Source organism: Trachemys scripta, chromosome 24 (genome assembly GCF_013100865.1).
Source record: "Trachemys scripta elegans isolate TJP31775 chromosome 24, CAS_Tse_1.0, whole genome shotgun sequence".
NCBI lineage: Eukaryota > Metazoa > Chordata > Testudines > Emydidae > Trachemys > Trachemys scripta.
Window position 1 is genome coordinate 4542428 of NC_048321.1, and position 20047 is coordinate 4562474.

At 54.1% G+C, this 20047-nt stretch overlaps 1 long non-coding RNA gene across 1 annotated transcript; it reads left to right on the plus strand.

Moving 5' to 3' along the window:
- LOC117869774 lies at positions 1–1516 on the plus strand. The gene is made up of 2 exons (XR_004643850.1): positions 1–71; positions 946–1516. It is a non-coding gene; the product is annotated as an uncharacterized LOC117869774 (long non-coding RNA).
- Positions 1517–20047: the final 18531 nt, after the last annotated feature.

Here is a 20047-nt window from a genome sequence, read left to right on the forward strand (position 1 = left end):
GGAGAACTGGCCAAAGGGTGAAGCACAGAGAGGGAGGGAAAGTAACGGATGGGCGAAAACCAGCTGCCTCAGTGAGTCTTCCCGTCCACGCTCCGGCTCCATCTGTCACTGGTTGTCCCTTTCTGTGTCTCTTTCCTCCTCTTGCTGGCTCTGGGTTTCCTTTTCTCTCTGGGTTTTTTTCTCTCCCGGACTCTCTGGCCTGGTTTGCCACTAGGGACATTTTGCAATGATCTCCCGACGAGATGGGGGATTTAGTCCCAAACCTTCATGGCGGCGGTGTGGGCTAGTGGTTAGAGCCTGCCCGGACTCTCCTGGGTTCTCTGTGGTGTTGTCGCACTCTGCTCCGAGCTTGGCTAATTCTCATTTTCATCAGTGACTTGGGAGACCTGGGGAAATCGTTAGCACTGGGGGCTCCTAAGTCACATATGCTTTTGAAACCCCCTGGTGCTTAAAACAGCGGCAGCCCATCTGCACGCGGACTCCCAGTACTCCTAACTCGGGGCGAGATGAGCCCCCTAGCAACAGTGGGAAATTTGAGCAAAATGTCCCTAGTATAGACAAGGCCTCTTTGAGTCTCTCTGGGCTGGGATAGCGGGGGGTGGGGCTGTAAACTGGGACTGAGGGACACTGGCAGAGCTGGGCAGGGCTGGGATAGCGGGGGAGGGAGGCCTACAGGGTTGTGTGGGGATGCAGGATTTAAGGGGCATTAGCATGAGTGATTCAGTCTCTGGGCACAAGCCTTGCCCAGCTCTGCCCGCTGTCAGCCTGGCACCAGGGCAGGTCTCCCATGAAAAGCAGCAGGGGCAGGGGCCGTCTGAGAGCAGTAGAGGGAATCCAACACTCCACAAGGGAAACCAGAAAACGAAGAGTTAATGCCAAAGGCACAGAGGGGAGGTGTCTGCAGACTTGGCTTCAGCCACTCACTCCTGTTTCACACCATGCCAGGTTCACACTGCGGGTAACTCTGCTGTGAGGGTGACTCCTGATCAACACCAGCATGGGCAGGAGAATCAGGCTCTTGTCTGGAGCATTTCCAATGAGGTCTCCACCCAGAACAGAGAGACCCTTTTGAGTGGATGCAGGACCAGTCTCCCCAGCCTCAGGGTACAAGCCAGCCCAGAGCATGCGGTGTGGGTCTCATGGCAGAGTCCTTTCCACCCGTGCTTAGAGTTAGTGCAGCTGAGGGATTTGGGGGCCAGACCCTCAGCTGGTGCAAACTAGCACTGACTTCAATGGAGCGACACCAATTTACACTGCTGAAGATCGAGGCCTGATGTTCAGGTGCACACGGTGGATACATTCAGTCCCAAGGCTATAAGGAGATGGTCTGGGCTAGTGGTTAGAGCACCTGCCTGGGGTCTCTTCTCAGCTCTGCAGTGGGCTTGCTGTGTGGCCGTGGAGCCTCGGATTCCCCGTCTGTATCACTGGGAATGTACAGACCTGTCTGCCGTGGGGGCTAAAGTTATTAATGTTTGTGAATCATGGTGAGAGCTTTGGATAAAAGAAACTAGTGAAAGAGACTATGTATTGTTATAGCAGGAGGCACCAGGTGGCGCTGTTGCACACAGGCATATAAGTTCTTTCTCTTGGTGTACGAGCAAGGGTTCAGCCTTTGCAGAAATGCTGTGTGGTTAGTTTGTGATGATGGTTCTTTGTGGGGAACTGTTGCAAGCAGCATCTGGGCAGTTTGCTCCCTGCTGGAATCTCTCAAACTAGAGTCTGTTGTGGGAGCAGAACTGCTCCTTGGGAACCGGGCATTGGTTTTGGGCTGAGATTGGGCCAGTGCCCACCTCTATTCCAGAGCTGGTCTATATAAACAAGTGATACTAAGAAGACACCCAGACTTTGCGTCACCTCCAATGGGAAACTGGGCCACAAGGCTCTGAAACCTGATTATAAAGAGATTTCCAAAGGGGTCTGATGGGAAACCCCAGCCTCAAGGCCCCCGTGCCAGGATCCGGAAGCACTTGACAAAGAGCTAGGTGTGATCATCTCCTACGGACTGGCTCACAGGGCTCCTTAGCTGGGGGTGGGGGGGTGGGGAGGAACCCATAGGGACACTGGGGGGGACGACACTGTATTGCAGCCCCACAGGCTGCCCCCCCCCCCCACTGCTACAGGAGTTGCCACGTGGCTCCTCATCTGCAAATGCTTTGCACAGCAGAGACAGCAGGAGGTGTATTTCACCCCCAGGGGACTGGCTAGGGCTCTCTCGCAAGCTGCGTGAGCACATGTAGAGGGTGGGATGTGTCTGATGTAGGGGGCGGGGGCGGGGTATAGGTGTGTGCTGTGTGTGTGAGGGTTCCTGGCACTGGGGGGTGTCTGTCGCATGGGGTGTTGGCTGTACTTTGCGGGCTGGGAGGGGCAAGTGGCGTGTGTGTGTGGAGGGTGATGTTGGATGTGTGGGGAGTGTTGGATGCACAGGGGGTACATGAGTGTGTGGTGAGTGTGGAAGGGGTGTTGGGTGTGTAGAGGGTGTATGTGGGTGTGTATATGGTGCACAAAGGGGTGCCTGTGTGTGTGTGTGTGTGTGTGTGGTGTGTAGGTCTTGGTGAGGTTGTGTGTGGGGGGGGGTGTCAAGGCTGGATCCCCACTTTGAACTTTAGGGTACAAATGTAGGGGCCTGCATGAAAACTTCTAAGCTTAACTACCAGCTTAGCTCTGGTTCGGCTGCCACCATTTCAATGGATTCCATTCCTGGGAAACCTTGAAAAACCTTCACCAAATCCCTGGTGAATACAAATCCAAATCCCTTGGATCTTAAAACAAGGAGAAATTAACCATTCCTCTCCTTCCTCCCACCAACTCCTGGTGAATCAAGATCCAAACCCCTTGGATCTTGAACAAGGAAAAATCAATCAGGTTCTTAAAAAGAAGGTTTTTAATTAAAGAAAAAGGTAAAAATCATCTCTGTAAAATCAGTATGGAAATTAACCTTACAGGGTAATCAAACTTAAAGAGCTCAGAGGACTCCCCTCTAGTCTCAGGTTCAAAGTACAGCAAACAAAGATAAACACTCTAGTAAAAGGTATATTTACAAGTTGAGAAAAACAAAGGAAAACTAACACGCCTTGCCTGGCTATTTACTTACAAGTTTGAAATAGGAGAGACTTGTTTAGAAAGATGTGGAGAACCTGGATTGATGTCTGGTCCCTCTCAATCCCAAGAGCGAACACACTCCCAAACAAAGAACACAAACAACAGCCTTCCCCCCCCCCAAGATTTGAAAGTATCTTGTCCCCTTATTGGTCCTTTAGGTCAGATGCCAGCCAGGTTACCTGAGCTTCTTAACCCTTTACAGGGAAAAGGATTTTGGAGTCTCTGGCCAGGAGGGGTTTTATAGTACTGTACACGGGACAGCTATTACCCTTCCCTTTATAGTTATGACAGGGGGTGAAGGTTTGTGTGTGAGGGGTGACACAGGAGCCCCTGGGCTGGGCCTGCTGTCTCTGCTGCGTCTCCCCTGAGGGCTGGGACGGGGGGCGCTCGCTGGGGCCACAGTCTTTGGCTTTTCCCACTGTGCTCTGTCACCCAAATCCAGGCCTTCCCCTCGACTGGGCCTGATCCAGCCCCTCCCGCTTTGGCATCCCTATTACGGGGCCTTCCTGGTGGAGCAGGAGCGGCTAGAGCCACATCCCACGTGGGGGCTTCAGGGGCTGGGGGCAGGGAGCTACAGTACAAGGGGCAGGCTGAAAAGGGCAGCCAGAAGGCAAGGGGGAGAACCCCCCGTCCTTTGTTCCACCCTCTCCAGCTCCCCAGGAGCTCTCTGGTTCACTAGGACTTTCCCAGCTCATCATTGTCTCTTGCCCTGGTGGGCTGGGGGCCTCAGGAGACTGCCCCCCAGTGTGCGAGTTGCTGGTGCCATGGACTGTCCTTGGGCGGGGGCATCGTGCAGCCAGACTCTGTGTGCATCACTAAAGAGCAATTCTAAATGCGGCGGGGTCTATAATTAGCGATGGAGGCTCCCTGGGGCAGGAAGTGTCTATTTACCTGGCCCAGGCCCTTCATGGCAGCCTGCAGTCTGGTGGCAGTAGTAGGAGGGAGGGATGTGTGCCCAGCTTCGGGGACTGCCATGAGCCCTTCGTAGAGCCAGGCATTGCACAGAGAGGTGCTGGGCAGGCTCTGCCCACACAGCTCTGCTGATGCCCCTCAATCCCGACCCACAGCCCCCTGCTACCCCAGTCTTGATTTCCACCCACCCGGCTCTGTCTGTACCCCTCAATCCCAACCCACAGCCCCCTACTAGCCCAGCCCTGAGCAGTGTGTAGCCCGCAAAACCCCACACGGCCTGACCGATGGCCTCTTCCGGCCCGGATCCCACCTGCAAAGAGTCATTTTAAAAACCCAGCCCTTGGTGGGAACTGGCTGAGTTTCCAGAACGTCCTCCTCCATGATGAAAAATAGTCCCATGCAGGAGGCAGGGCATGGGGGACACAACCCCAGACGCCTGGTTGAGACACTCCAGGGGTCGTGATCCCAAGCTGACGTGCTCTGCAGCAAGAGAAGGGGTAGAAAGGCCGTTTCCTGTATTCTTTGTGTAGGTCTGATTTATCATTTTCCTCCCCTGTGCAACTCTTTCTTTAAAGGTTCCATGTGTTCAATCCCCTCCACCCACTCCCAGTGCCCACAAGCCCCTTCTAGAGCAGTGTGGGTAACATTTTCAAAAGCTTCTAAGTGATTTAGGAGCCTACATATCTTTGAAAGCCAATGGGGTTTAGGTTCATTTTTGAGAACCGAACTTAAGTCACTGAAGAAACCCATAGGAAACTTCACCTTTGTGGCTCAACTTCCCCATTCGTCTCACCTCCTGCTATAAAAGCACCAGGTTTTCACCAGAGGTCAGTGTACCAGGTGCAGGGGGGTGCTGAGATCCCTCAGGTTTGGTCACTGGTCTTGCTGGCAGAGTCACCCTCCAGCCCCACTGGGGACAGGAGAGTGGGTGAGAATTCGAACTGGTGGAAAATTTTTGATGGGCAATTTTTTTCACCCTTAAAAAAGCGCCGTTTCCTCCAAATCTAAATGTTTCATGGAACGTTCAGTTGGGACAAAAGTTTTGGTTTGAGCCACAATTTTTGTTTCCTTTTTCAGAAGTGCAAAATCAAAAAAAATGTGACATTTGTTTTAGGGGTTTTTTTTTTGTAAAAAAAAAAAAAGTAAAAAAAAATACAAATAAAAAGAAGGAAAAAGTGGAGGAACCCCATTGTTCCCCCAAAAATCTTTTTCCCCCCACACTTTTTGTGCCTTTTCTATTCCCCCCTCCAGCAAAAAGAAGCAAAAGTTAAAAAGGGGGAGAAAGGAAGGGAAATAAACCCCCAAAATCCAAACCTGGTTTATTATTATTATTATTTGGTGCTCTAAAACCAAGACAAAAATCACGAGTTGTTCCAGCTAAAACTTTTCAATGGAAAAATATCGACATTTTTCATTAAAATATTTCAAATGAAAAATATTTCATTCAAATTCTCTTGGGGTGAAAAAGTGTCGATTTTTTTGACCAGCCCTAATGAAAAGAAGCAAGGGGTGAATCTGACCACATGTGTGACATCGCTCTCTAGTGGCTGGAGCTGGTATTACTGCCCCCACAAGCTCTCCTTTAGTGACAGAGGCCGGCCTGGGCTGTGGGAGGAGAAGGCAGAGGGTTATAGCTGCAGGATCATGAGTGTTATTTATCATAGCGTCTGTTCTCTGCAGTGGTTGCTTATCCTCAGAGATGGGATAATCCCCCGCGGCTTGTTTCTTCTGAGTGCTGCTGCCCTGTTGTCTTCACATCTCTTTGGTAAATGGGCATCCGATGCGTTAGCTTGCAATGCTCTGACATCTGACAGAGAGAGAGAGCTGACTAAATCTCTTGTCCGACAGAAAACCTGTTTCTTCACCTCCGCTGGTGACTCGTGCCCTGACGCAGACTCTGAGAACACATTTCCAGGCTATACACACAACTCCCAACGCAGGATCTCTGTGTACATTTCACAATGGTCCTAATGGCCAGGGAGACCCCAACTTTCACGTTAGCCCTCACAAGACATTCTCTGGTGACCAGCACGTGCGTGCCAGAACCAGGGCACTCCTGTGACGCCTTGGCCAGTTGGCATTAAGGGGTTCTCGGGTCACAGGTGAAAAGGCACCTCAGGGGTAAGGGTGATGCTCATGCCATGTAGGTACTAAGCCCTGCTGGTGGGACTCAAGTACCCCATGACTCTCAGCCGCACTAGCAGCACCATGTCCCCCTGTAGAGGCTGCACCCAGCAGAGGATAAGAGCCTACTTCAGCTGCTAGCTGGGGAGGTTACTCCCTTAGCTGGAGCAGTAGAGGCTGGTGTGTGGAGTCGTGGAATCAAACCCTGCCAGTGACCCGAGCAGGCTGGCCCTGCTAGACAGGTGCAAGCTGGATGCAGATCATGGGTTTGCTTCAGGGGATTTCAAACCCACTGGGCTGCTTGCCAGCGACCGCGCCATGGGGCTCAGCCTGGGACCTGCCGAGGGGAAACCAGTCATGGGCAGACCCTGTTGTGCTTACCTCAGAGATATAAAGGGCAGCTGGTATTTTATATTCTAAGGCAGGGGTAGGCAACCTATGGCACACGTGCCAAAGGCGGCACGCCAGCTGATTTTCAGTGGCACTCACTCTGCCCAGGTCCTGGCCACCAGTCCGGGATGCTCTGCATTTTAATTTAATTTTAAATGAAGCTTCTTAAACATTTTAAAAACCTTATTTACTTTACATACAACAATAGTTTAGTCATATATTATAGACTTATAGAAAGAGACCTTCAAAAAATGTTAAAATGTATAACTGGCACGCGAAACCTTACATTAGAGTGAATAAATGAAGACTCGGCACACCACTTCTGAAAGGTTGCCGACCCCTATTCTAAGGTGTTGATTCAGGCTCCTATGAGCAGCCCTGAAGGTGTATAGGGCCCATCTTTGAGCCCCTAGGGGCCGGGGAAATCCTTCCAGGCAGAAGTACAGGGCTGACGTAAGCCGCCCTGCGGGGCCTGGAGGGGGAGTAGTAGTCATAGCATTCAGTGCTAAGGTGCTTCTGGGAGGCTGCACAGCCCATAAGCAGCCCTGGGGTCGCTCTAATTTATACACTGGGGGGCATTCTGGCCCCTGCAGCAACCCACAATCCAAAGCCCATTTTGCCCCCCTCTCCTTGGACCGTGCCCTCTGTGCTGTATCTGTGCATGATCTGGCCCCTGAAATGGAGGGCTCATCTAGCCCAGAGGACTCAATGGAAGACTGGAGATCAAGGGGCACAGGGAACGCTAGCCTGGATCAGAGCAGGGCTCCATCCAGCCCAGGATACCGTCTCTGACTGTAACCGGGTACCAGCCACGTCAGGGCAAGGTGCCAAAACCTCTGGGAGTGGGAGAACCTGTCCCAGGAAGTTCCCTCCTGACCCCCAGTTAATAGTGGCCCTGAAGCAGGAGGTTTGTCCCTGGTCAGTCTAAGACATACCCAGGCAGCGAGGCCGATTTGCTGGGAGACAAGGCCATTTTCATCACGGCCATTTAAAATGCCTTGTCAGGGACACAGCAGTCATGGCAGCTCCAGGTTATGGGCAGGGAGGCTCCCAACCCCCATTCCTGAGCCAGCCACAAATCCTGGAGAGACAGGAGCTGGTGCTCGGCTCCCCATATTCCAGCGCAGAGCTGCCCAGAGGATTCAGGGGGCCTGGAGCAAAGCAATTTCGGGGGCCCCTTCCATAAAAAAAATTGCAATACTATAGAATACTATATTCTCGTGGGGGCCCCTGTGGGGCCCGAGGCCTGGGGCAAATTGCCCCACATGCGCCCCCCCCCCCCCCGGGCAGCCCTGTTCCAGCGGGGAAGAGCTGCTCTCAGCCCTGCCCTTCCCCTTGCAAAGGACAGGGGGCAGCAGGCTGCATTCGCAGGCGTGGGCGGGGCAACCCATCGGGCGGTGGGAGGGAAGGGGCTCAGGAGCCGAAAAGTTGGGCAGGGGCAGGATTGAGGGGGGAGCTCCCCACCCCTCCCCCGAGCCTAGATCCTCATGCTCGTCAGGTTCGCTGAGCTTGAATAGGAAAAAAATCCCTCCTTTGAGAGGCCTCGGCTCTGGCCGTGAGAACAGGCCCTGGCTGTCAGGAAAGGCCAGTTCTCTCCAGGGCCCCATGGGGTGGGGTGGACCAACGCCAACACCTCAGAGGCCTTCAGAAAGGGCCAGCCCCATCCATGGGCTAACGCCACCTTCCTGGCTCTGTGCCAGCATCCACGCAGGCCCCTGGCAGAGTGGGGCACTCACAGGCTCATCCCACATGGCACAGGGATGGGCAAAGACCACCCAGAGAGTCAGCATCAGAGCTGGCTTAGGACCCACAGTCCCCTGCACTAACCACTAGATCCCATTTCCCACCCAGAGCTAGGAATGGAACCCAGGATTCCTGGCTCTGCCCCCCTCTTGCTCTAATTCACTAGACCCCACTCCCAAATCTAGGAAGAGAACCCAGGGGTCCTGGCTCCCAGTCCACATGGCCATATGGCCATGGCCCACCTTGCAGTGGGGCTGAAGGAGTCAAATGACCCCCCTCCCCCCATATCGTGGCTGGGATGAGGTTTCCCTTTGTGCGTCTCATCATGGCTGTCGGCCTCCTTTATTTCCTGGCGGCGCTGGCTCCCTGTGCAGTTCAGCTGGTTTAGTCTCCATGGAAACTGGTCCCAGAGCATTGGAGCTCAAGGGCATCTCAAGGTTGCAGGGCCCAGAAGGGATGTGGGACGGGGGGAGAAGACCACAGGCAGAGATGGGGAGATACTGGGAGGAGGAGGGACTGAGATACTGGAGTGATGGGGGTTAGAGAAGGAGATAGATAGATAGATAGATAGATAGATAGATAGATAGATAGATAGATAGATGAGGTGTATAGGGATAGATAGATAGATAGATAGATAGATAGATAGAGGGGGTGTATAGGGATAGATAGATAGATAGATAGATAGATAGATAGATAGATAGATAGATAAGGTGTATAGGGATAGATAGATAGATAGATAGATAGATAGATAGATAGATAGATAGATAGATAAGGTGTATAGGGATAGATAGATAGATAGAGGGGGTGTATGGGGATAGATAGATGGACAATAAGCACCATTTCCTGAGTTAATGGCCCCCCAAAACTCAGAGACTATTGGGCCTTACGTCCTGCTGTGACTGGGTCCCAGGCATGCCTCGCCCTTGGGGAGCGCTGCCTCATCCTCCCACGCCCAGTGTTCCTCCTCCCTAAGGGGATGGGGCCAGTTTCCGATCCCACAGGGGGTGAAGGAGACAGTACAGAGGCAGCTTTCAGAACAACCTTCGCTGCGATTGGCCACTTGGAGGCAGAGGGGGGGGGGCTGGGATTCTGCATATTTGGCCCACATGGGCTATTCCCCCCTCCCACCCCAAAGAAGAGGGGCCATGTGGCAGCCTCCCATAATGCCCCAGCCTAGGATGGGCACTGCCAGGGTGGCTGCAAAGCGCTGGGGCTCTGCAGAGACCCGGGAAAGGGCCTTGTGTTTCCTGTGTGGACACACAACTGCAAAGAGCTCAAGCCCCAGTATGGCCGAGGGGCCAGTGGGAGTCCCCCCGCTCGCTGTGCTGGAGGCACCTGGTCCTTCTGCCCAAGCTGAGCAAACAGACGACGCTGCCCTCAGGCAGCTAAACAAGCAGCGGGCCAGCCAGTCAGAGCAAGCCGGCCCCCGACCCCCGACCCCCGACCCCCGGAGCAGCCAGGCAGTTAGCAGGGTGCTGGGAACCCTGCCCTCGGCCGAAACGATCCATCGTCCCATGCACTCTGGGGCTCACAGTGACCTTTGCAAATGCTCCTGCCTCGCAGCATCCCTGTGAGGAGGGCCGGGTGGTTATCGTAAACAGGGATAGGCTGGGGAAGGGACTCACCCAAGACCACACAGCAAGTCAGTGGCAGAGTCAGGACTGGGCCCAGGCATCCTGACACGCAGCCCCCTCAGGTTCTAACTGGGCTTTATTCCTAGCTCTCTCACTGCAAGCCCCGCCACCGCTCCCTGCCTCAGTTTCCCCATTTAGCTCTCAGGGCTGCTGGGAGGCTTACATCCTTTGTGAAGCACGTTGAGACCCTGGGTAAGAGGCCTGAGAGAGGAGGCTGGTTTTAGCTTCCCAGTCAGACATTTCAGCAGCAAGGGGGGTCAGTAGGTTATAAACCCCCTCAGGAATCACTCAAGAAGGGGCCAAATTCTTTCCTGACCTTGGCACAGGCCATCCTACCTCCATGCTGCCCCCGGGAGCCAGGTCCACCCAAACACAACTGGAGCCCTGGAGCAGAGGGGCTGGTGAGAGGCACCAGCGCTGATGCCACGTGAGTCAGGGGGCCTCGGCTTGGTCTGACTGAAGCCAGCCCCTAAAACCTTGCAAAATTGGGGCCCAGATCAGGGGCCAGCTCCAGTCACACCAATGGCATAAGGGCAGGATTAGGCCTAGCTTCCCTGGTTCCCTGCCTGCCCTTTCCCCTCCCTGAGGACACTTGTCAAAGGGCCCCGGGTCCCGGCCTCCTCAGGAGGGGCTTTAGCTGCACTGGGGACTCTCCTGCCAGGCATGGCTCCTGCCCTGTCTGCCTCCCCTCGCTCATGCCCCGGTGCCCACTGGAGCAGGGTGGAAACGGGGCCCTGCCGTGCTGTGGGGAGGGGTGGCCATGCTGGGCGATCTGCTGGAATTCCAGTTGGCTGCCCAGGCACATAGCATCTGCATTCTGTGGCTGGCAGGTGTGGGTGGAGGAATGCGCCCGCTCTGTGAGAGCACTGCCTTCCCCATCGGTCTCTCTCCCCCATTCCCTGTCCATCTCGGCACAGCAGCTGGGCTAAGAGGGGTAGGAGTGAGGGATCCAGCCGAGGTGCTTTCTCAGGGCTGGTCTACACTGAAAAGTGACATTGGCATTGTTACGTCTCTCGGGGCTGTGAAAAATCCAGCCTCCCGTGCCACGTAGCCATGGCAACCTAACCCCGGTGTAGACAGCGCTAGGTGGACTGGGGAATTCTTCTGCCAACCTAGCTACTGCCTCTCGGGAGGTGGGGAACCCTGCCCATCGCTGTCGTGAGTGTCTACACTGAGCCAGCATTTTAAGATGTAGTCATCCTGTATCCACCCTGGTGGCTCTGGCTCTCCGGGCAGCCCCCACCTCCCTCCCCACAGCCTGCTCCAGCCAGGCCTCGTCCCCACCCGAGGCCCGATCACTGGGCTAGCAGAACAGGGGTGTCTTGATCCTCCCCTTCCTGAGTTTCAGAGCTGGGAAATGTTCATCCAATGGGGTTTCCAGCTGAAAATGGCTTCTTAGACCTTGAGCTCTTTGAGGCAGAGGCTGTTTGTTCTGTGTTTGTACAGCACCTGGCGCATTGGGATCCTGCTCTGTGATTGGGGTTCCAATGCAAATGATTGTTTATTATTGTTGTAATAATGACAACTAATCCTTTTTGTTTTCCTCCCATTTTTGCCATATTTTTCTGTCACGTTTCAAGTGTTTTCCTATCATGGTGGTAGCAAAACCACGTTCCTTCCCACTCACTCCCCCTCCCCCCTTTTCCCACTGGTTTTAAAAGGTAGAGAAAGTGTGTGGTGATGATGGGGAGAGTCGAAAAAAATTCATAGGGGTGGGGGGAATTGTCACAAAATTACTCCTTTTTTTTACAGTGCAGCGTAGAGGAATAGGGCAGCGTCCCTTTAAACAATCTGTGAGTCCTTGCGAGGCGCTCCGGTGTTCCGTGGGCCCGAAGCCAGGCAGCGCCATGGTGCACGCGCGTCTCCGGGAAGCTTGTGCACGTGCAGTTAGGAATCGTGGCCACTGGGGCACCAGCCCAGCCCGTGCGGTTCCTCAATCTGTTCTGTGACCAGCGACAAAGGCACCAGACAGCTCTAAGGGGAGAGCGTCAGAGCCTGAGCCGGGCATCCCTGCATGGTCTCAGCACCTCGCTATTCTCCCCCGGACGTGAATGAAAATCCCCTCCCCACAGGCCCATAGCCCCCAGGGGTCAGCCAGCCCCGGACCCATAGACCCCTGCACAGGAGCATGTGCATTCAGGAGCAGTAGCTTTTACACCCCCACCTATTGCATGGTGAAAGCAGGTGAGCGCCCTCCTGCTGGCAGATTCCATGAAGCAGCCTGGATTCCTGCCAGTGCCTATCGTGTCCCCTCCCCATGGGTTTGTGCCCCCTCGGGAGAGCCCAGCAGGACCCTTCTGTGTCTTCCTGTGGCGCTGGGACTGGGTGCTGTGGTTTGAGCTGGGTGTTGCTCCCAGGTTTTCCAAAGGACTCAGCTCCCAGTCTCAGCAACTCCCACCTGTGTTTTCAGAACGGCCCAACGCCTTCTCCTGCCCACCCATACACCTGAAGGTCCCTTATATGGGTGCCTCAAGGGGAACTAACTGAGCCCTTGGGAAAAAGCTGGTCCCTAGAGAGAACAGGGCCCTACATGCCCCGACGGCCGGATCTCTGGGCAATGCTTTTCTATGTTTATTTCTTCAACCTGCCAGTTGGGGAGCAGGCTCTGGGTCGGTCCCTTTAAATGGCAGGGGCCTGTCTGCATGGGGGCGGGAGGGAATCGGCTCTCCTGCTGCGACTTTACCTATGTGCTTTTTTTATTGTTTTCCTTATTCTGAAATAACAAGGCACCCCGGCTGAGAGCCCCTGCTGCCCTTCGCGTGTAGGAAACAGGACGCTCTGTGCTTCCCAAACTGTTTGACCTGAACATCTGGACTGGAGAGCAAAAGATCCCAGCCAGGCTGCGGGTGAGACACAGCGGGGACTGAGATGAAAGACTCCCCCCGGACTGATCATACGGTGTTCCCTCAACCCCTTCCACCGGCAGCTCTCAAATAACTCGGCACACGCGGTGTCATGTACCAGAGCCGGCCTGGCTACAGAACTTGCTTATCCTCCCCAGCTGTGCTCAGCGTCAGGTCCTGTAATGCTCTGCCCGGTATGGCTGAGGCTAGTTTCAATACGGTATTGTACACATAGCGCTACCTAGTGGCTGAACAGTATAATACAGTTTAACATTCCATGGCCTCCCCCCCTTTAAGTCCTACATTCCCACCACTTACAGTATTGACACTGTCACGCTATCTGTGAAGTTCAATATGGATCAGTCTGTTGAGTGTCTCTGAATCGTGCTGGTTTTCTAATTACACAAGCCAAACATGTAACAGCTTGGTCATCTGACTGTCCGTTAGTTACGACCGACTCCGTTTGGAATTCTTGGGTCTTCTTGTTCTGCATCTGCCACCTGTAGAGTTTGCTTTGTTGATTGTTCCTTCTGAGGAACAAAGTGTAGATGTTGATGGTTTCTTCTGAACTCTCTACTGCCAGTCTAGATCACATAAGATCATAGAATATCAGGATTGGAAGGGACCTCAGGAGGTATCTAGTCCAACCCTCTGCTCAAAGCAGGACCAATCCCCAGACAGATTTTTGCCCCAGATCTCTAAATAGCCCCCTGAAGGATTGAACTCACAACCCTGGGTTTAACAGGCCAATGCTCAAACCACTGAGCTATCCCTCCCTCCAGTAAGATCTGGGAGCTGATTTTTTTTCTTTATGACAGCTGGCGTCGTCCATCCTTTTTCTCCATCCAATTCGACATGAACACGGTCACCAGGTTCTAGACCCAGCAGTTCTCTAACTGAGCGAGGTCTGTTGTGAAAGGGTTCATAAGCTCTGATCTGGCCTGGCGACAGAGATCGCTTATCCACCCCAGTTGTGTTCATCGTAAGATCCTTTAATGCTCTGCTAGGTCTGGCTGAGGTCCATTTGAAAAAGTTATTTTACACACACTGCCACCTTACAGCCGAACAGTACAATACCGTTTAGCATCCATTACACCTGGGGATTTGAACCCAGCCCCTCTGGCTCTAAATCTACATCTACACTGGGATAAAACCCCTGTGGCATCGAGTCTCAGAGCCTGAGTCAGCTGGCTTGTCTCACGGCGCTTGGGCTGTGGGACTAAAAATAGAAGTGTAGGCGTTTGGGCTTGGGCTGCAGCCCAGACTCTGGGATCCTCCCCCCTCACAGGGTCTGAGAGCCCAGGCTCTAACCCAAGCCCAAACGTCTACATCACAATTTTCATCCCCGCAGCCCAAGCACCGTGAACCCGAGTCAGCTGATCTAAGCCAGCCGTAGCCAGGCTGCAGGGCTGTTATTGCAGTGTAGACCTCCCCTAAAACATGAGCAGGGTGAAGTCAGTACCAGACTGAGAAACCTCTCCACGCTGGTGAGCCACACGAGGGGACAGATCCCCCCACTCTGCAGCGTGGGTTACACCAGCCAGGTACCGTGCAACGGGGGAAGTGAGGCAGAGTGTGTCTTTTGCTCACAGCCATGCAACCAGTCAGTTGCAGAACTGGGAATAGAACCCAGGTGTCCTCACTCCCAGTAATTTGCTTTAACCACTAGGTGGCGCTTTTTCTGCTCTGTGATGACCTAGGAACTGTTTCTCAGCTAGGCCATAGTAGCACAGGGTGTCTTTCTGTCCATAGGGCTGTGCTGGGGATGCTGTAAAATCAGTGGGAGCTGCTGGATTCTCAACCCTTCTGAAAATCAGGCCTAACATAGACATAGGAGCCTAATGCTGGAGGCCATAAGTAGTGTTGGTGGTGCTGTCAGTGAGCCAATATCATCCCTTGGCACTAGGGGGTGCTGTGTTGCTGGGGATGCGATGCTGTACAATTTAGGTTGTGATTGTTATAAAAGTCCCATGTCATTTTTTACTCGAAAGAGAGAGTTAACCCCGGTGTTCTGGCTGCATCCCAGCACAACGGTAATACTCTGCTTCCACTACCTACAGTTACCCTGGCAATTCCATACATGCAACTACGCAGCTGCTGGGTCCCATCCCAGAGGTGGCTGCATTTCAGCACCCAGTGAGCAATCCCCGTGCAGTGTGGCTGTGCAACTGTTACCCAGCTGCCATGTCCCACCCCAGAGGTGGCTGCATGTCAGTGCTGGGTGAGCAAACCTTGTGCAGTGTTGCTGGGTGCTGTATGCTGAATAGGTGTTGCGTCCTACTCTGGGGGGTCGGGAGGGCTGCATTTCAGGAATGGCCCTTGTAATGCATGGCTGGGGGAAATCTTTCTCCAGCTCCATTCCAGTCCATCCCACAGAAGGCCTGGCAGCACACCGCAGGTGTAGTGCGCTCTCCCGTCTGGTATCCAGGCTTCAGCTCCTGTTTGGAAGGAGGTGGATCTTCTCCTCAGGAGGAAATTTACATACAAATAGGTTGGATATGAAATCAGGCTGATTGTCCAGCCCATCAATCTCGATAGCAGGCTGGATTTAAATCCTGGAGACAGCAGCAAAAATCGGGAGTCACCCACTGACTGCAGTGGGGTCCGGGCTGGATTCTGATCTCACTTGTGAGCATTTGCACAGTCATTGACTGCAGAGAGACTTTCTCAGAATGGCGTAAGCTACAGACCCGCCCCTTCCCACCCTGCCGAGGGCTGTGACACTGCTGCAGCTCTGCAGCCACCAGCGGCATTTGGGACGGGAAAGGGAGGCAAAGACGCATGCATGCACGCGCCAGTGGCACCTGACTGGGAACCAAGCGCATCCACAGCGATTCCCCCTGAAGTCAGTGCAGTGCGGCCAGACGTACAGCAAAGTAACTGAGATTGGGACCCGCCCTGTCATCTTGAAACAGGAGTTGAAGAGACATTGCTGACAGAGTCGCCGACTCCTGCCATTTTATTGCGAGTCTCTCAGTGTTTGGTGTTGGACTTAAAGCCCCAGCTCCCGGAGCCCTGGGAATATGGGAGACGCACAACTTCCAATTAAAAAAGGACGTTTCCAGCCCTCCTGGACGTAGACAAAAGCCCAAAACTGTGACCCTGAAAGGCTCGGAATCCTGAAGGCAAAAGAGAAACCCAGCATTTATTATTTTAAATCTTGTGATTTTTAAGCCTCTCTTGTGATTTTGGGGGCCTGATTTGTGATTTTCAAGCTCTCGGGTTTGGGGCATTTGTCAGCAGCCTTCCGCCCCAGCTTTCCGGCCCAGTTTAATTTAGGGAGGGTGAAAGGTCAGTGTCATTGCACCTGGCAGTTAGAGTGACACCTGGGCTCCCTGTGGAGCAGCCCCAGGCCAAGGAATTGCTTAGGCCAGGGATAAGTACAAGCACCCGGCCCTGTTCCGAGGTCCTGCCTCCGTGGTAAGCTAGATGGGCCCCCGTTGGTCTGATTGGGTGTGGCAGGGAGCGCGGAGCAGTCGCCATGGTACTGTGCAGCCTGCCACCCCCATGCCTGGCATGCCCTGTGGGCCAGAGCAGGGGGGAGGGCAGATCCATAGGGCCACCATCCCCCAACACCCCTTGAGGGTGCCCTGTGCCCCTGCATACAGGAACTGCAACTGTGCTAGGCCCTCATGTGGCTATGTTGGGATGAGGGAGGCTCCCTGCACCAGACAGGATCAGTCCCTGAATCAGAGATCAGTCAGGATCTGGCCACATTAGGGTATTTTTATTAAGATTATCCACTCACCATCCACACCCCTCCATATATTACACCCCTCCATCCACCACCACACACATCTATCCACCCCCCCAGCCACTCCCCTCCATCCATCATCACACACATTTATCCACCCACCATCCACACCCCTCCATCTACTACCACACACGTCTATCCACATGCCTCCATCCACCACCACACACATCTATCCACCCCCATCCACACTCCCTCCATCCACCACCACACACGTCTTTCCATCCCCCATCCACACTCCTCCATCCACCACCATACACGTCTATCTACCCACCATCCACACCCCTCCATCGACCACCACACATGTCTATCCACCCACCATCCACACCCCTCCATCTACCACATACATCTATCCACCTCCCAACCCCTCTCCTCCATCCACCACCACACATGTCTATCCACCCCCCCATCCACACTCCTCCATCCAACACCACACACGTCTGTCCACCCACCATCCACCACCATACACACCTATCCACCCCCCAGCCACTCCCCTCCATCTAATACCATACACTTCTATCCACTCCCAACCACTCCCCTCCATCCATCACCACACATGTCTATCCACCCACCATTACACCCCTCCATCCACCACCATACACATCTATCCCCGCACCGTTCACCAGCACACACGTCTATCCACCCACCCTCCACCACCTCACGTCTATCTACCCACCATCCACACCCCTCCATCCTCTATCACACATGTCTATCCACACCCCATCCACATCCCTCCATCCACCTCAACTCACATCCATTTATCCATCATCATACCCCTGTATTCACCACCACACATCTATCCCCTCACCATCCACCACCACATACGTCTATCCACCCACCCTCCACCACCTCACACGTCTATCTACCCTCCATCCGCTACCACACACATCTATCCACACCCCATCCACACCCCTCCATCCACCACACACATCTATCCACATGCCTCCACCCACCATTCAAACCCCTCCATCCACCACCACACACGTCTATCCACCCCCATCCACACCCCTCCATCCACCACACACGTCTGTCCACCCCCCATCCACACTCCTCCATCCACCACCACATGTCTGTCAACCCCATCACACCCATTCATCCACCATCACATGTCTGTCAACCCCCATCATACCCCTCCATCCATCACCACACACGTCCATCTACCCACCATCATACCCCTGTATTCACCACCACACATCTATCCCCCCACCGTCCACCACCTCACACTTCTATCTACCCACCATCCACACCCCTCCATCCACTACCACACACGTCTATCCACATGCCTCCATCCACCACCACACACATCTATCCACCCGCATCCACACCCCTCCATCCATCACTAAAAACTTCTATGCACCCACTATCCACACCCCTCCATCTACCATCCACACTCCTCCATCCATCCACCAGTCTACACACATCTATCCATCCACCACCATACACGCTCATGTATCTCCATCCACCACACGTCTATCCCCCCAGCATCCACCACCACATACGTCTATCCACGTCACATGTCTATCTACCTGTCCATCCATCCAATGCCATGCCTACCCCCATCTACACCTCTACCCCGATATAACGTGACCCGATATAACACGAATTCAGATATAACGCAGTAAAGCAGCGCTCCAGGGGGGCGGGGCTGCACGCTCCGGCAGATCAAAGCAAGTTCGATATAACGCGGTTTCACCTATAACGTGGTAAGATTTTTTGGCTCCTGAGGACAGCATTATATCAGGGTAGAGGTGTATTTACCACCATCCACAGCACTCCAGCTGCTTGTCCTTCCATCTGCAGAATGTCACCCCACACTCCTCTATCTCTCTGCAGTCAGTGACTCGCTCTTGCTCTCAGCCTTGGGGTTTGTGACACCTCCTCACACCACGTCCCTGCCCCATCAGACCTTCTCTCCATGGCTTGCCCTTGGATACCAACACCTGTGAGGCCTCAGCCAAGGGGGTTCGGCCTCCATTCACTGCTAGCCTCCCCGCAGCGCAGTCCGGTCCCTTGGCTCTCTGCCCTCAGGCCGTTCCAACTCTGCACTGCTGGGGGCCAACACCTGTTGCTCCAGGACTCTGAGAATCCATTAGTACGTGGCTGCTTTGACAGCTCGTCTGCGGTTTCCTCTGGGGAGGCGCTGGGGAGATTAATCTGCATCGACCGGGGCAGGATCAATAGCATCCAACAAGCTGAGCAGGAAATATTGACCAGGACAGGCCCGGCTGCAGATAATTGCTTCTACAAACAACCCCCAGCAGTGCAGCAGCTGGTGGTAGCAGCGGGCAGTCGGGGGTGGGGTTGGATCCTGAACTATTTCTCTGGACGGAGAGGGCTGGATCCTTAGTTCAAGTTCATGAACCTTTTATCCTGTCATTTGAACCCACAGGGGCCGGTTTTTGTCTCCTGCTGCTTGTGCAGCCATTTGCCCCCGTGCAAAGGGGAGTGCAATGCACCCAGGAGGGGTTCATACCTGCTCTGCTGTGAATGACACACAAGGGGCAAGGGATGGGGAATCAGGTTCCTTGAGACACCCAAGTGGACTGGATGTGGTCTCGATCCTCAGCTGATACCTGGTTAGCAGGGGCATGGTGGCTCTCTACTCCTGGGCCCTGAACTGGCCCTGGGGTAGAATCATAGAATATCAGGGTTGGAAGGGACCTCAAGAGGTCATCTAGTCCAACCCCCTGCTCAAAGCAGGACCAATTCCCAACTAAATCATCCCAGCCAGGGCTTTGTCAAGCTGTAACTCTCACTGCTTGCTGCTGTAGCGACCAGGGATCTCACAGGGAAATGGGATCTTGCCCCCTTTGCCGAGGTGAGGGTGGCAGGAGAGGTAAAGCCAGTTTGGTGCCACTCTGTGTCGGGGCCAGGTGGGGAACCCTCAATGTGCCTTTCAGGGTAGCATCCCAGCTGCTCTGTGTTGATCACCAAAGGGCCTAGCACAGAGCTCTATGAGCTGGGTGGTTGGATTCTGGGTCCCTTCCCCCCCCATCAGGTCCCCTCAGGAGCAGGGTGAAGAGAAACAATCGCGTCCATGGACTCTGGAAACTCCCCTGAGCCGGGAATGAGGATTGGGGCGTGAGATTCAGGCAGATTCTTACCAGATCCCAGGGAGAAGGATTTCCCACAGCCCGAGTTCCCGGTGGGCACAGGCATGGTGGTAAGGAGTCAGCATCAAACACCTTCACAGCAGGCCTGGGCCCCAGCTACAAAGCCCCAAGTTGGTCCTGCATGTCTCCCCACTCAGATGCAGGGCTTAGTCCATGCCCAAAGGTGAGTGCGTGTGTGTCTGGGAAGGGGGGGGGGTGTTCTTGGCTTCTGGGGGAGTTTCCCAACAATACAGCTGAGCTGAGTTTCAAAAACAGCTAGATGGGTCCTGTGTTCAGGAGACCATTGTATGATAGGAGGGGCAGTAGGGTTAATGTTGTCACCCTCTGCCACACAGTAGCAGATTTTGGGGCCTAGCAGGTCAGTTTCCCGTTGGAGGAGAAACCTGTGACATGGAGCCCCTGTGTATTCTTAGCGCCGCTTGTTTATTTACACTATAT